This window comes from Capsicum annuum, chromosome 1 (genome assembly GCF_002878395.1).
Source record: "Capsicum annuum cultivar UCD-10X-F1 chromosome 1, UCD10Xv1.1, whole genome shotgun sequence".
Taxonomy (NCBI): Eukaryota; Viridiplantae; Streptophyta; class Magnoliopsida; order Solanales; family Solanaceae; genus Capsicum; species Capsicum annuum.
In genome coordinates, this window is record NC_061111.1 from 15325223 (window position 1) to 15340365 (window position 15143).

A 15143-nucleotide genomic window follows, 5' to 3' on the forward strand; every position below is an offset into this window, starting at 1 on the left:
CTGTAATAAAAATGATTATTTAACCGTTACTTGTCATTGGATGGATAGTAATTTCGTGATGCAAAAACGTATTCTTGCTTTTTTATATGATGAACATCGTAAACATACTGGACAATTTATTGCTGATTCTATTGTTAAAATTATCGAATATTATGGTATCGAAAATAAAATTTTATGTATTGCTTTTGATAATGCTTCTAACAACAAGACTGCTATAAAAAAAAAAATCTACGCTATCTCCGCCCTTGCCTGAAATTTTTCATATTAAGTGTGCATGTCATATATATAATTTAATTGTAAAAGATGGTCTTGAGTTTTTTGAGCTTTATATTGAAAAAATTCGTCTTGCCATTGGTTTTATTCAAGGAAATAATCGTAGATCGTAATTAGAGAATTTAAAGTTAAATGTCAAGAAAATGGACTTACACCGATTTTGATACCTGAGGAAATTGATACTAGATGAAATTCTACGTATGAATTTTTAAAAACTTGTTATAAATATAGAATTCCTATTACACTGCTTTTAACCAACATTGCGGTTCATTTGCTGATTCTGCTGATTGCATGCTACATAATTCTGTTTGGGTTGTAATTAATGATCTTGTTAAGTTTTTAGAAAAATTTTATGTAGCTACGGTTGAATTTTTCGGTGCTTATTATCCTACTGTTTGTAATATTTTGGCATATATAGCCGATATTTCTGGTTTGCTCAAAGAATATAAAAATAAAGAAGGTTATAAAGAAGCTGTTGGCGCCATGTTTATGAAATTTAAAAAATATTTTTTTTCGATTCCCCCTATTTACTAGGTTGGTGTTATGCTAAATCCGTGCATGAAATAAAATAATATGTACCACTTTAGTACTCTTATTTATACTAACTTAGAAATAAATACTAACCATGATTCTGAACAAGTACAACCTGATTTGTGGACGGCTACGGCTGATGCAAAGGATTACATAGAAAAATTATATAATCACTATGCTGATTTATTTGATTTCGTCGTACCTACAAATATCACTCCAACTGTCGCTCCTCATCCTCCCGAGGAGCCATCATTTTCTAAAAGGCCGCTACATAGTAGTTTTTCTAATTCCTTTTATGATTTAAATTATTGGAACAGTGTTGATGAGAGAACTTACACATCAACTTATCGGGAAGAGCTGAAATATTATCTTCGGACGGCACCAGAGGATCGCAGACGACGGATCAACACGTTGGATTGGTGAAGGAGTAATGAAACACAATATCCTGTGCTTTCAAGATTAGCTTGAGATGTCTTAAATGTTCCAATGTCAACTGTTGCATCAGAGAACGCCTTTAGTTAGGGACAACAGCAGTTTGGAGACAACCGACACTCATTAGGAAGCAATGTAATGAATGTTCTAGTTTGTCTCAGAGATTGGATTAGAGCGGAAAGAAGAAACCAAGGAATGGAACCGGAGCCGAGCGACGAGCTGAAACTTGAAGAAATTATGACTTCACGGGAGAACTCAGCAGAATCAAGTCCAATGCATGATTTTGCCCCCGTTGACTTCGACTATCCTATGCAAGTTCCCGTTAATATTAATATGAATGAGTTGGAAAAAATAATGCATAATTTGTGGATTTTTCATTCATGTAAATTATAAATTTTGTATCATTTTGCAATAAATAAAATTTCCCAAATTCATTCACTCCTTAGTCCTTGTTTTTTATATTTTTTCATTTAACGATTTAAAATTTTAAATTGAATTTCTAGTTTTCTACTTTAAATTAAAAACTTACTTCTAATATATTATTAATTTACTACCAAATATTATTAATTTATTATATTAAGTAGCATATGTTTTGTATATTTGTGCATATATCTTCTATAGAAGTGTATATTTAACGTATACATGTGTATATATTTTATAAATTAGTATATAAGTATATCTATATATATAGTAATGTATATATAATGTAGTATATTTTATAAGTAGTAGTATATATACATTGAATGGTGCGTATACACGTGTATATATCTTCTATAGAAGTGTATATTTAACGTATACATATGTATATGTTTTATAAATTAGTATATAACTATATCTATATATATTGTAATGTATATATATTGTAGTATATTTTATAAGTAGTAGTATATATACATTGAATGGTGCATATCCACGTGTATATATCTTCTATAGAAGTGTATATTTAATGTATACATGTGTATATGTTTTATAAATTAGTATATAACTATATCTATATATATTGTAATGTATATATATTGTAGTATATTTTATAAGTAGTAGTATATATACATTGTATGGTGCATATACATGTGTATATATCTTGTATATTTAACGTATACATGCGTATATGCTTTATGAATTAGTATATAAGTATATCTATATATATTGTAATGTATATATATTATAGTATATTTTTTAAGTAGTAGTATATATACATTGAATGGTGCGTATATATGAGTAATTGACTAATTGTGTATATGTGTATATATTTTTTAAATTCTAATGTAGTATATACTATATATATAGTGTATATATATTATTTCACGTATTTATAATGTAAATAGGTGGGTATATCTAATTTATATTGAAAGAAAGTTTTTTTTTTATATTTTTGACCGGGTTTGACCGATTTTTCAATCGGGTTTGACCGGGTTTTGGTGGGTTTAACCGGGTTGGGTTAAGTGGGCCGAGTTAGGGTGGGTTTTAATTTTTTTACTGTTTGACTCGGCCCAGCCCGTCTAACGCCAAAACCGACCCTTAACCGGCCCTCAACCCAGTTAAAATAGAAGGGCCGGTTCCGGGTTGGCCCGACCCGGCCCGTTTGACACCCTTACTTTGAGGTAGTGGTATGGACTACGCACACTTACCTTCCCCAAACCCCATTTTGTGGAAATATACTGGGTATGTCGTTGTTGTTATCTGTATATATATAAATAAGCCAACGTTTGAAGAAAATACATGTCTGTTTCAAAACTTGCTCTTGCAAAATGTTATATATGATTGAGCGATCAACCCATTTTACATAGAATGCATGCTTACATTTTTCTGTTTGTGCCTCTATTAGTGTGAGTGGAGAGAATTTTATTGAATTCTTGGATGAGCTCTTCATTAGTGTTTATGGTGAAGGTAGTATTTTAATTTAAAGAGACATGCATGTAAGAGGATCCTGGCACCTTCTTTGAGAAAATTAAATTGTTATTAGTACTCTTTGTCCCATCTATTCTACCTGTTATTTTGCCAGCGGCATCGACCTCGAGCATAATAAAATTATAAGTAGAAGTCAATTCCTACGCCCTATACACCAAGACCCAATTATTGTTGTTCTATAAACTCCACCTCACAGTGGCGGATGTACATGTATTTCAGGGTTCATCCGAACCTCCTTCGTCGAAAAATTATACTATTTTTACATAGTAAAAAAAAAAAAATTTATGTATAAATAATAGAGGCTGAAATCCCTTCGACTAGTCCGTATATGTACTACTGAACCCCCTCACTGAAAATTCTGGATCCGCCCCTGCCTCCCCTTTCGGATAACTTCTGACTTCGTTGGCTCTGTGAATTTGTAAAACTTACAACTATTTGCATCCCCAGGATAAACGAGGCCCATGATTATGAAGGTGCCCACATACTCTTAACGGAGTAAGTCACGAAAATAAAATCATCCGGCAAAAGCCTACGACAAAAATTAATGGTAAGTTGCGGACAATTCTGCACATATTTTTCCATTCTCCCATTATTACTTGAGACGGGTTGAAATTCCATATATGTCTTTCTATTATTTTGGCTTATCATTCTAAGATTACATATGCTGGATGATTATCCAACATATATATGCATACACATAAACAAATTGCGTATAATGTGCAACTTTTATCCTTATAAATTGGAAGCTTGGCAATTTTGTTTTTTTTCTTTTTTAATATTATTTTGATTCGGGAAAATTCTTAATTCATATCAAATTTCTCATCTTCTTTTCTTAAACATCTCTTTCACAATTCTTAATCTTTTTGTACTTTATCTTCATGATTTTAGTGTTGCTAAAAAGTTGTCCATGTAGTTTTTGGCTACATCTCCGATAATATTTATCATCGATAAAATTATTTGTAAGTTTACTTCAGCTTACATTGTACACAATTTTGCAGCAGGTCCTATTGCATGATAAAATAATGAAATATTGAAATTTGCATGAGAAAATATTAGAATTATTTTTTAAAAAAAATTGGGGTAGAGAAAGAAAAATAGGAGAGGGGATTACAAGTAAATCAAACTCGCAGCAATTAGGTGAAAGTTTGGGTATTCAACCAATTGAACAACTAAAGTTTCCTTTTAAATGTTGGTATAATAGTTATTTTGGTGACAAGCTATTGGGGTTATAATTTGTAACCCATGCAGTGTGTCTTGATCATAAAAACTTTTTCCTTCATTTTGGTATAACAGACCCTTGAACCATAAAGTGTTTATTTACTAGATCGATGAGTTAGCAATGAAATCTTAATTTAAATAGGTCTTACAGAAGTGTTCTTTGTTCTCAATCGAATGACAATTGACGAAGTGGAAGCACTGAGTGAAGTGCTACACATTTAGCTTGGCTTTTGAGAATTCTACTGAGGAAGATTATGTAACTGGAAAGTTCTTTCATTCTCTTGTAGCTGGTAAATTCCATTTATGTTTCTTAGTTGGTTCAGCATTATCGTTACTGAGTATACATGTTTTGAGTGTATATATTTGTTCTATAGGGAGTCTTCTATATTTGACACTTTATAAAGGATGACTAGAATGCTCATGTACTATATATATAATTTCATTTATGGATAGTCTTCTGTACTTGCCACTTTGTAAAGGATGAAATTTTGCTTTTGCATTTATAAACTATGATTATTATGAAGTATGTATGCCAAATTAGTGTTTAAATCATAGATGCAACTAATATGAAATACAAATTAAATTATATTAGAATTCGAAATGTTGGGCCCGTGCATAGCATGGACATGCTTATCTAGTATATATATATAGATAGTTAACTGAAACTTGATACAGATCAACTCAGGAACAAGAATTTTGAGTTTTCTTCAGAAATGTTCCAAAGTAGCTCAATTTTCTGTTTTTAAAGAAAAGGTCTATGAAAAAAATGATTAAGAAAAGAGAAATAAGTGTAAAAAAGCGAGACAAATGGATGACTATTGCTCTTTTTCCACTAAGTTCAATAATGATACATCATACATGTACTGATTGATCTAACGTTCTAAAACCAACTTATTCTGAAAAGTAATTTCTAACAAATATATTAGAAAATATATTTGAACAATAATAACTATCTGATGAAGCTTTTAAAAAATATTTCAAGTATATTTTTCTCAAAAAAGTGCTAAAAAATACTTTTGATTTAAAAAAAAAAAAACTTTTTTGAACTTTTGAAAAGCAATACTATGGCTATTCAAGTACTTGTTTTTCTCTCAAATGCTTGATTAAGTATCTCATTATTTAAAATAAAAACACTTTTGATGTTTAACCCAAAAAAAAAAAGAAAAAACTTTTGATCTCGAAAACTTGGGAAAATATTATTTGAAATTGAGTAAGTTTGCCCTCATCAAAAATTCAGTGTAATACCACTCTCTTGAGATGCACTCTTGTTTTTTTCCTTTGACCATCAACAGCTTAAACGTGCAAGTAATTTAAATCATAATAAAAAAATTGGGAGTAAATTTGATTATTATTTTTTAAAAGAAAATCTGAATATGTCGAGTTAATACGTTTCACGTTGGAATTGATTGCTAATAATAAGAACAAATACGAAAGAAATTGACAACTTAAAGATATAAATGAACTAAAAGAGGGATAAATTGAACAATTTCGAACAATAGAAAAGAAATTTAGTTTGGACATTTTTTCTATTTTTCTGTTTCATTTTATTTGGTCTTTTTTACTAACATTAGTTGCTATTTGTACAAATTAAGATTTTTAAATTATAATTAATATGGTTAGTCTAGTCAAGAAAATTCCAAATAATTTTTTAATTTTTTTGAGAAAATTGTCAAGTCACCATAGGTCAAGTAATGAAACGAAGGAAGTATATATATATTACTCTTTTCATCTCAATTTTTGTAACACCTTTCGAATTAGTGAGTCAAATGCATTTTTATTTTTTTTATCATTGTCTTCCAATATGAAATTTAAAGATTCTATATTCCAGTTCATGAGCCAAAAAAATTAAAAATTTAACTTTCAATCAAAATTCTAACGGTGTTACATAAATTAGTATAAAAAGGTTAATTTTTATTAAAAGGAAATTCAAGTAAACAGAATTCATTGAGATGATCACTATCATGAAGCTACCTCTCGTACATTCTTGGACCTTGTTTTATCATTTTATGTATACCAATCAAAAGGATGGACGTTGATGTATATATCACACTTCCAATCAGGGGTAGAGCCAGCCCTTTGGTAGGGGGTCATCAGAACTTTCTTCGACGGAAAAAATATCATTATACATAGTTAAAATTAATTTTTATGTATATATAGTAGGTGTTGAACCCTCTTCGACTAGGTTTTCTTCAAATATTGAATTCCTTTAGTTGAAATCCTGACTCCGCCTCTGCTTCCAATATATGTGATTTTGTGAAATATTCGTGTGACTTAAGAATACCATTCCTAATTTTTTTTCTTCTCCTTTTGAATTGATATGGCAGCTTACATGCATGAAGAATATTATCATTACTATTATCAGTTTGACAAATGGTGCAGAATATAGACAGAGATCCAGCAAGATTATTATATCATATATACCATAGTGGAACTTCGTCTTCTTCTTGTTGTTGATATATCGTTGGATATAATTTAGAAACAACTATGTCACTCTTATCATTTTGGTGAATATTAGAAATGGACAAAGTGTAAGAACCAACATGGCAAAAGAAAAATACGACGTTTCATTTGAGCGTGACGGGACATTGCAAGGTGGGTAGTTTATCGGAAGTGATGTTTCCTAAGTAATGGAAGTATATATGCCAAAGGTAATGGCAGATATTTATGAATTCTACAGTTCGAAATTCTATTACAACTTATTTAATTTAGTTAATTCTTATTTTATTTTAGTGATTTTTGTAGCATGTAACATGGCCTAAAGTAAAGCTATTGAATTTGGATAAACTCGTACATAACTAATGCATTTGGTTCGTCTCTGAAATTAGGCTCAGATAAAATTTTTGATTGCGAGCGTTGTGGTATAATAAGCATATTTTAGTTGTGTTACCGACTAGCTAAACATATAAAAAAATGGTGGATAATTATTTCTTTTAAGAACATTTTATAAACTAATGGAATATTCATAAAGAGATCAATATGTAATCGGACTCTTTTTATAAAAACAAGTGGAAACAAGCCGAAAGCTAGCGAACTAATATATGCATAATCCAAACCGACTATCACATGAATAGGAAGAAAATCAAATAAATTATATTAATGAGGAACAAATAAGTTGGATATGTTTAAAGGAAAAACATCACATTCTGTCACGATCCAAAAGTTGATGTCATGATGGCAACTATCGATACTCAGCCTTGGTAGATAAGTCAATCACTCAAAAAAAAGTGTGGAATCATAAATAAAATAAGATAAATGAGACATCAAGAGTGAAGTTAGGTTAACACAATACATAATAAAGCGGTAGTCTGAAAGAAAGTTGTCATAAAACCCCCCAAAATCTAGTGTCATAAGTACAAGAGCGTCTAAAATAAGACTGAAATTCAAAGACAATACACAACATGTCTCAGAACATAAATAAAGATAAAATAAAGATACAGGAGCTCTGGGATAAGATCTGAACTTAGAGCATGTCAGTATCTGGAGTCAATGCTGATACATCTCGTATTCGAACTAGGGTCTGCACAGAAAGGGCATAGTAGAGGTGAATACGGTTCACTTTTACTCTATAGGTATCATAGGCCGACTGAGTAAGATAGAAAATAATATAAGTAAGGAAATACTATGAGCACGTCACCTGCAAACAGAAAAAATTTCAAACGGTAGCTCACACCGTCTCCACTAACAGTTCTAATATATGTACATGAACTTAGAATAAAAGAAAATCATGCGCAATATATACAGAAACTAAGCACATACCAAGGGAAATATGTAAAGAAAACATTGAAGATGCATATGCAATGCAATGCAATGACGACGCAGTCATGAAGAATAAATGAAAGTCATCGCATGACTTTCTGTATGCACCTACCGAGCCTCAGTGCGCCTAAGATAGTACCCATGGGGAGTACGTAATCTGTATTATCAAGATTTCTAATGGATCATGATGGTACTTATCGCGGTTCAGGCTTAACAAATAAGCCGATGACTCAAACTGATAAAGGAAATCACAAAAATAACTAAGCCAAAACTTTTAGAATAAAGTCAAATCAACATAAGACATAATCGAAATTAAAATATGAAACGTAACATAAACCCCAAGAAATGGTGTCAAAGTGTAGATCATCTAAGTATAAGTAGATACAAAGCTTGTCTTCGAAGATAAGTAAAGACATAATAAGGTAAGAGGAGGTCCAGAGTCAATTCTGATCCCAAAAGCAACTCAATTCAATACAACCCATATTTCTCATATTTAGGCCAAATCCAAAATAGGTTTGAAAAATAAGTTTAAAAAGGAAAGGGATAAACCCAAAATTTTATTTTAAAAGCATTCCCCAAAATTATAGGAGTCTATAGGAGAAAATCCACGATAAAATAGGTCAAAATAAAGGTTCAAAACGAAGAAGAAACCCTTTTAAACTTTATCGATAAAATTTTAATTTTTTTACCTGAGATCATGATTTAAAGGTGTTTTTGAAGATTGGGGAATGGCAGGATTATGAGTTTAGAAGTTACCACAAAAAAATCAACATTGAAACCCTCAAAAATTGCCTTTCCCGAAGCCTGAAGATCCAAAAATAGAGTAAAATCGCAAAAATAAAGTATTTATACTAATTGGTGAACTGTACCTCGCAAACGTTGTCAACCCTTCGTGTTTGCAAGGATCAACGTTGATCAGGTCATTAAATTGACCATTATATTCATAGCCAAGGCTTTACATTTGCTAAGACTGATGAATTAAGCCTCCGCGTTCACGATAGCCTCATTGCGTTAACGATGAAGGACTCCTTAGCCCTTCGCTATCGCGGCCACCACCTCACGATCGCGATTAAGGGCGATTTCCTTCTCTATATTTACCATCAGGGGCATGCGTTCGCGAAGAAGGATCCATACACCAGATATAAGGTGTGCACTAGCTGATTTTGCGTGATTTTAAATGTTTCAAACAGATATCCGAAATTCATTAGGGACCCGACAGAGGTAAATCATATATGCTACTACTCTAATTTCGACGCTTCGGACACAATGATGGTGTCAAATTTTAAAAAAAAAAAGTCATTATCAATAAATTAATCTCTGAAATTCTATTTCAGTATTTTTCAAACAAAGAATCATTATGAGGTATAATAGTCTGAAAATCGAACTAATTCCATCGCTGACCCAAATTTGACATTCCAGATCTGCTGGTGTAGTTAGCTTTGCCATCTAGAATTTAGAACAACAAATGTTGATCGAAGTCAACTATATAGCTTCTCAAGCCTCTAAAAATCACAAACTCATACAAATCATTTCCGATTGCATTGAAAATCATGTCAACCATTTCCGAATTTTGAAATCCACATGTAAAAATTACAGGAAAGAAAAAAATAGTCAAAACACATAAAAATAAAAAATTCACAAATTCATGTCATTACACGTATACTATCTCAAACCTCAACTCACCTATCCGGCCTGTGTTCAAGGATCAAGGTTCCCATAAAGTATCTCATTTTTTCTTTCAAAAATAATGTTCCTCAATGATACCAATAACTCATGAATATGTATGTATGAAATAAGGATATAATGCTCACATTCAAATCAGTATATAGATAATGATCCATTCGATACATTTATAAATGAGTTTAGAAATCAACTCAATATGTCAATAATTCACGATATCAGATCTCGCTAGGCACCATTGATATATATATATATATAGATAGATAGATAGATAGATAGATAGATAGATAGATAGATAGATAGATATATTCATGTAAGATATCATAAGAATCATATCAACCCCTACCTAGGCATTTCTATCATGATAAAGGCAAGCAATGCTTAATAAGGCCTACAATATCTATTCAAACTCCCGCACGGGCATCACAATAATAATAATGACATTTAATGCACAGATAAGGCCAATGATGTCAAATAAAGCCCCCGCACAGGCAACACGCAATATATGATATCTCAAATCAACCACAATAAGCATATATGCCTCCACACGGGTGTACAACATAATAATAATCTTAAAACATAACTCTTGTGGTTATTTTTCCCAACACGTAGCATGTTTTACTCATTAAAGTGAAGAAAGTTAAGTTATAACCAACCTCGAAGTGACGAAAGTTGACCCTAAAGCCTTCAACACGAAGCCTTTTCCTTTTTGAACAGTTTCAAAATCAATTAAAACATTCAAATATAACATAACGCATTAAAAGAAAGCTAATGATACTCATATCAATTATATTTAAGAGGGGTCCAAAACGATTCAAAAATGAAAGAGGTAAACCAAAATTATATTTTAGAAACAAGTTCCTCAAGATTATTGGAGTCTACAGTCAAAAACCCAAGTGAAAAAGAGCTAAAAACAAAGCACAAATTGAAGAAAAATTATTTTAAAATTTTACAGGCAAAACTCCAAAAAGACTTAACTGAAATCGAGATAAAAAGATATTTTTGAAGGTATAATCAATGAAAATTAATGAAAACTAGAGTTTGGAATTACCCAAGCTCAAATGGTGAAGCAAACTTTAGAAACGCCACTTCCCGAAACTTAAAAATCCAAAAATAGTGTAAGATTGCGAAATGAGCTATTTATATTGTTTAGTGAACAATACCTCGCGATCATGAACTCCAGCTCGCAATCGTATGGACCAATGTTAATTGACCATAAAGCTAGTCATCACAGTCATGTAGCTGGGCCTCACAATCGTGATGAGTCAATCCAACCCAATCCATCGATTTACTCTTCGCGATCGCAGTAACCTACCTCGTGATTGCGATGAGTTGATCGATCAAGGGACGTGATCGCGACATGTGGCAACATGATCGCGATAGGACCCCTGATGCTGCACCAGAATCTGCAAATCGACAGTTGGAGTTTTGGGAAAATAGTTTCGATTGAACCCTCAAAATTTGTTTGGGACCCCATAAGAACAAATCATACATGCTACTAGGTTATTTTTGATGTTTCAGACTCAATGTCAACGTAGAATTTTGAAAAAGGATCATTTTCAATAAATTATCTCCCGGGACCTCTCCTAAGAAAATTTTCTTAAGTTTTCAAATGGAGGATCAAAATGCAAAATAACGATTTCAAACTCAATCCAAACCCGCTACTAGAACCAAATTGAATTTTCGATTTAATGAAACTGTTCAAATTGCCATCCGACACTCAAAACATGAAATGTTGACCGAAGTTAAACCAATGACTTTTAAAGCCTAAAACTCTGTCAAATCATTTCTGAAAGCATTGGGAACCGTGACAACCATCTCCACACTCCAAAATCAACATGTAACTACTACAAAAAAGAAAAAAATAATCAGAACACACAAAATAGAAGATTTCACATATTGAGTTACTACATATTTGCCCTTGTACTTTTAAAATATAGTAATATTTACCCTTCATCTTATATTTTTGATATATTTGCCATACAACTTTGAGCTCATATTTGGCCTTAAATTTTTAAGTCCATTTATCCCTAATATTACTATCCTACGTGTTCCCGATTTTATAGGCATGAAATAAGAAAAATTAATAGTGAGAAGATAGATAATAGCGAACCTATCTCTAATATAAAAGATATAACATCAACTCTTTTGTGCATAATTTTTTTTAATACGCAGATTAGGACCTAATTTGGTAAATTACTCATTAGCTTTGGGTAGTGATCAAAATTCTCTTTGTGCATATATATAGAGACATAGATAGACAGATAGATATAGTCATAGATCCGTCAATATGGGTCAGGTTCGTTGGATCGGCCTGGCCCAGCCCATAAATTGTTAGGGTGGGCTACTATTTTTGCAGCCCGTTTTATAACAGGGCTTTTTAGCTCAGTCCATATAAATCCGTGGGGCTTGAGCAATATGGGTTGGGCTAGCCCATGGGCCAAACAAAAAATAATTAAAAAAATAAAATAGAGTACTAAGAATAAAAAAGAAGAGTTCAAACTAAAAGTCTATTTGAACCATCATAGATATTTAAATATTAAATATGTTTATGAAATATGTAAATAATTAAAATATAAAATACTAAATTTTTTAAGGAATTAAATATGTTTGAAGAAGATGATTTGGCATTGTTGAACACACCATAAGTGTCATGTGAGTTTTTTTTTAGGAGTTCATTTTCACTTTTAATGTACTAAATATTGATATTCTTTGTGGTTTATTGTGATCAATTAAAACAAAATTAGGTTAATAGCTAGTTATATTATTACTCATTAACAGTTTTATTTGTTTTTCAACATCTCTATTTGGTTTGAATTTGGTATCAAAAGTTATCTAATTTCACAGATTATTAGGTTTTTTTTTTTGTAAATTTTAGACTTTATTAACAAGTAATAATTTCATGTAATATTTTATTGTAAATATTAATGTAATTAATAATTTAAAATTAAAATTAAAATTATAAAATAATATATTTTAAAAAATGGGTTGACCCGTGGAGGCCCACAGCCCACAGTGTGATGGGTTGGGCTTGCTATTTTCTAACCTGTCATGTTGATGAGTCAATCCGACCTGACCTGTCAAACTCCAAAATTTGTGTGGACTAGTCCGGATAGACGGGGTCAGCCCGTATTGACAGTTCTAGATATAGATATAGATATTTGGAAATATTTTGATAGATTAATCATCAACTCGGGATAGTAACCAAAGTTCTCTTTTATGCAAAACATATATATATATATATATATATATATATATATATTAATTAGAAAATAATTTGATGAATTAATCATCAATTTGAGATACTGACCAAAATTCTCTTTGTGCATAATTTTTTTTAATATATATTAGGAAATAATTTAATTAATTAATCAGTAGCTTGAGATAGTGACCGAAATTTTCTTTTGTGCATAATCAATTTATATCTCTCTCTCTATATATGGACATAATTTGATTAAAATTGATAATCAACTTGAGATAGTTTCCAAATTTGTTTTTTGGGCATAATCTTTATATATATGGTAAATTATTAAAATCAAGTACTTTCTAAGGTTATATATTCGAGAAAATTCTATAATATTTTTCACTATTTTTAGACTTTTGAGCATTAAATCATATATCCTTCAATGGCCTCTACAAAATTTTCCCTTCAATCTGTTTTGCTACTTTGCTTGATTTTGTTTTCCCTACTGGCATTTCATCATTGTATGTATATCTATTCCTTTTATATTTAATTTTTTTATTATTATTAAAATTAAAAAAATAATAGTAATGGAACAATATTGGAATAGACTTATGTATAGCTATCAATTGAAAAAGGTAACATGTCTTATTTTTAGTGTTAATTTCACTTTTTATGTATAGCTATCTATCCTTATCTTTTAGTTGATTTGAGAATATTAATTTTTAAATTTTACATCATCAGTATATAGACATGAGATTCTATATATTTTTATATTTCAATTTCATAAAATGCAGGTGATGCAAGTAGAAACATTAAAACAGAAGGTAAAAGTGATGCTTGCCTCCAAATTCCGGATAAGCCAGGCCAATGGTGTTGTGTAATATTATTTCAACCTGAAAAATGTTTTCCTTCTATTGATGCGTGTGAAGCAATATGTCAGAAGTGACAGATTTTAAGAACAATGATGTCAATTAATTCTAGCACGTATTATGATTTATTTCAATAAGTACTTATGAGTTTGAGTTTTATAGTGCTATTTAACTTGATGTAAAAGTGAAATAAAAAAAATTGGCATTTTCATTTATAAAATTCAATTAGAATTATCAGTACTTTAATTTTATATATCTAGCTCATATTTATCTTACTTTTCCTCTACTTGAAATTGATTTTTTTTAAGTCTTAACACAAAAATGACTTTTTGATTTGTTCCAAAAACTAAATATAATTTTATATTTAAAAATTATTTGATTTTAAAAATTCAGCAGTCATTAACTTGTGATATTCTTATGAATTGGATGACACCTTTTTGGTTATTAATTTTTAATCCTTGAACATACCGTTGCAGATCCAAAATAAAAATAGACCCCTTAAATTTTTACTGAGTATTTGTGAATTTTAGGTTGTTGGTTATATTGATATATAAATAACATAATAAAATTGTACTCATATTTATCTATAATAATTTATTCGCAATTATTGAGACTTGAAACCCATATATCTCTAGATCATAGTAATTTTACATATTATGTCTATTTGTGATTAAAAAAAATTCTATAATAAATTGTTGAATAACTTTTTTAAAAAAAATAAAAAATTAGCTATATGTTTATTTTAAACAATTTAGTAGTCTACAGAGCTTGTTGTCTATTCACAAATTATGGCATTCTTGTAGAGTATATATATATTTCTTGCCAATAAGATACACTCTTGTTTTTCTTTGACCCCCAACAGCTTAAACTTGCAAGTAATGTAAATTGATAAAAAAAATTGAGAGTAAATTTGCTTATTATCTTTTTAAAAATAAATAAATAAATAAATATGTCGAGTTTGTACGTTTCCCGTTGGAATTGATTGCTAATAATAAGAATAAATATGAAAGAAACTGGAACTGATAACTTAAAAGGCGTAAATTAATGAACTAAAAGAGGGATAAATTGAACAATTTTAAACAATAAAAACAAAATTTAATTTGGACATTTTTTTTCTATTCCTCTGTTTCATTTACTTGGTCTTCTTAACTAAAATTAGTGGTTCAATTTACTTGTTGAATTTATGAAATCAAAAGAAGCTTATCATTTTTATTTTTGACACTATCCCATCCTTAAATGACTACTTAAAATATTACTAATCAAATTTAGATTTTTAAATCATAATTGGTTAG

The 15143-nt window shown here is 30.3% G+C and overlaps 1 long non-coding RNA gene across 1 annotated transcript; it reads left to right on the forward strand.

The window, feature by feature from the left end:
* The first annotated feature begins 13402 nt into the window (after window positions 1-13402).
* Window positions 13403-14088, forward strand: LOC124886384. The gene is made up of 2 exons (XR_007043486.1): window positions 13403-13503; window positions 13777-14088. It is a non-coding gene; the product is annotated as an uncharacterized LOC124886384 (long non-coding RNA).
* The last annotated feature ends 1055 nt before the right edge of the window (window positions 14089-15143 follow it).